General features: G+C 34.5%; 2 protein-coding genes across 2 annotated transcripts in view; both read right to left on the bottom strand.

The window, feature by feature from the left end:
* The window catches only part of LOC113824451 (stem cell tumor), a 470,266-nt gene that overhangs the window by 325,131 nt on the left and 142,635 nt on the right, over nucleotides 1-2,500 (bottom strand). The window lies entirely within an intron of this gene.
* Nucleotides 1-2,500, bottom strand: part of PIP4K (phosphatidylinositol 5-phosphate 4-kinase) — a gene marked incomplete at its 3' end in the record, with an annotated part of 6,259 nt that overhangs the window by 2,681 nt on the left and 1,078 nt on the right.

Raw genomic sequence — 2,500 nt, forward strand, 5'->3', positions numbered from 1 at the left:
CTTCGGTATACACAGCAAGATACCCTCGAGAAAGATCGCCTTCACCTCCTCCTCCTCCTCCTCATTCCCTCTCTCCTTCCTCCTCCTTCTTCTTCTCCTCCGAGAAAGATCGTCTTCCCCTCGGTATACACAGCAAGATCCTCTTGAGAAACATGGCCTTCACCCTGAAATGGATGGCATCGGGTGGGCTTGGGCTGCGAGCAGCACTTTCCCCGATCTTTCTTATTTTTATCTGGGGCGTTACCGTTCACTGATTATTTCTTGCGCCAATGCCTACAACTTTTAGTCCTCTATAAGAATATCATCTTCAATTTACCCAACCTCAGGCTGGACTCGGAACTCCTCGTCTATCTAGTTGGTCAAATCGGACAAGATGTTTTGACCATTCGGAACCCCTCCTTTGGCGTCCTTGAAATCTCACCCTCTTTTCGGCCACGTGAGCAAAATGAGATGACGTCACAATAGCACTTGTATGAAAACAATGACAGCTGCATGCAACCGTAAGATATCAATAGATAATCTCACAGCCCTTTCATGATATAATCAAAGGATATTTTTGTATTTGTCAGTCACAGGTAAGCTAACTATATATCGAAGGAGGTAAAAAACCCTTGCAATAACATAATATAAGAATATCTTCGGTGTCAAATTGAAATAATATTTTCATTGTCATATTAAAAGAACACTCATTATCATATAACATTAATATTATCATTTTATAAGAATATTTTTACTATTATATTCAAAGAATATTTTAATCATTATATCGTAAGAATGTTTTTGTCATTATCAGAACATTTTCCTTTTTCTATTCTGCATATCAAAATACTATTCTAAGAAGAGGATAAATTAGCGAATGTTTACTTTCGAGCCAGTTGCATATTGGGCTGTGATGGCCTAATAGGTTCCGAAATTGGCCTTCTTGTCCCGCTGGTCCTGACAAGTTGGAAAATACGGAAGGGCTCGCAGTGACGCCGGTCTAAAATAGATTTGAGTCGCAGTATGATTCTTTTTGCTCGCACTCAATTTTCTTTCTCAAAGATGTTGAATTCTAATGACAAATGATCAAAACAAGGGGCATCCATATCTAAAAAGAAACACGTACAACAATCACTTAATTATAAAGTCACCTCGGAACATAATTATCAAAAAGAAAGATGAATAACAGTCAATTATTAAGTCCCCTCAGAACATTACTAAGAGCCGTATACACCAAATATTAATATTTTACAACTGCATTCTTCATATTTGGACTTTCAGCGTCTAGTTTTGTCTCGTTTAAATTAATACTCGTTTGTCTGGTGATTATCATGAAATACTCCAGAGTCCCATTGTTTCATCCAGAAAAGATGAAAAAATACACTGACCACGACGAAAAATTAAACAAAATCTCCGGTCGTTCGCCGCTAACTGCCTGTAGTTGCCTGATCGCAGGTTTAATACTTCGATGGAAAACTATCACTGTTGCCCCGACCATAAATATCCTTTGCTCGTAGATCTTTGCTCACTACGACGCGTCTGCGAAAAACAACGTATTTTCCAACCAGGGATGAGCAACACCAAGACGCATCTGCGAAAAACAACATACTTTCCGACCGCGGACGAGCAAGACAAGGAGTTCTGAACGCAGCATTAGTGCGTCCAAACCTTAGAGAGTAACCCTCATTTCTTTCTTAAAACTTCTATACAAAAAATATATATAGAAATATAATAATGATTTAACAGTATAATAATATATTAAGAATTATAATAATAATATATTCATAATTCTAATAATATTATAGTATAATAATAATATACTAATAATCATAATAACAATAATTTTAAAATAATAGATTTTTAATAATAATATAATAGTATAATAATCATATACTAATAATCATAATAATATATTTCAAGAATATATAGAAATATAATAATAACATATTCGTCTTTTATTCTAAAACTTTACTTAGAATAACTTATTCCATACAAGACTTTACTTGTAAAAGCATACTACTTTAATGCTTCCATAATCCTATTAAAACCTTGCTACTTAAGAAACCCTACTTACGAGGAATTACTTCGTACAAACCTTTACGTATAAAGTTTCATTACTTACAAACATTCTCTTGCATTACTTACATTCTCTACTTAGAAGACATTACTTTGTACAAACCTTTACTTATAAAGTTTCGCTACTTACAAACCTCTACTTAGAAGAGCCTAGTACTTACATATAATAGTAATTAAGAATGTCTTTGTAGTTCCACTTATATGAGTTCAGTACTTACAAAATATAAAGTTTCGCTACTTACAAACCTCTCCTTGGAAGACATTACTTCGACAATCCTTTACTTATAAAGTCTCGCTACTTACAAACCTCCCCATACTTGTGAAACTTCAGTTGCAAAGTCTACTACTTACACGTATTTACTTAGAAGGCATTTTTACTTATAAAACCTTCCCTTAAAGAGGCTTCTCACTTACAAAACTTCACTTAGAAGAGCTTCCTTACTTA

This window comes from Penaeus vannamei, chromosome 6 (genome assembly GCF_042767895.1).
Source record: "Penaeus vannamei isolate JL-2024 chromosome 6, ASM4276789v1, whole genome shotgun sequence".
In the NCBI taxonomy this organism is placed as follows: Eukaryota; Metazoa; Arthropoda; class Malacostraca; order Decapoda; family Penaeidae; genus Penaeus; species Penaeus vannamei.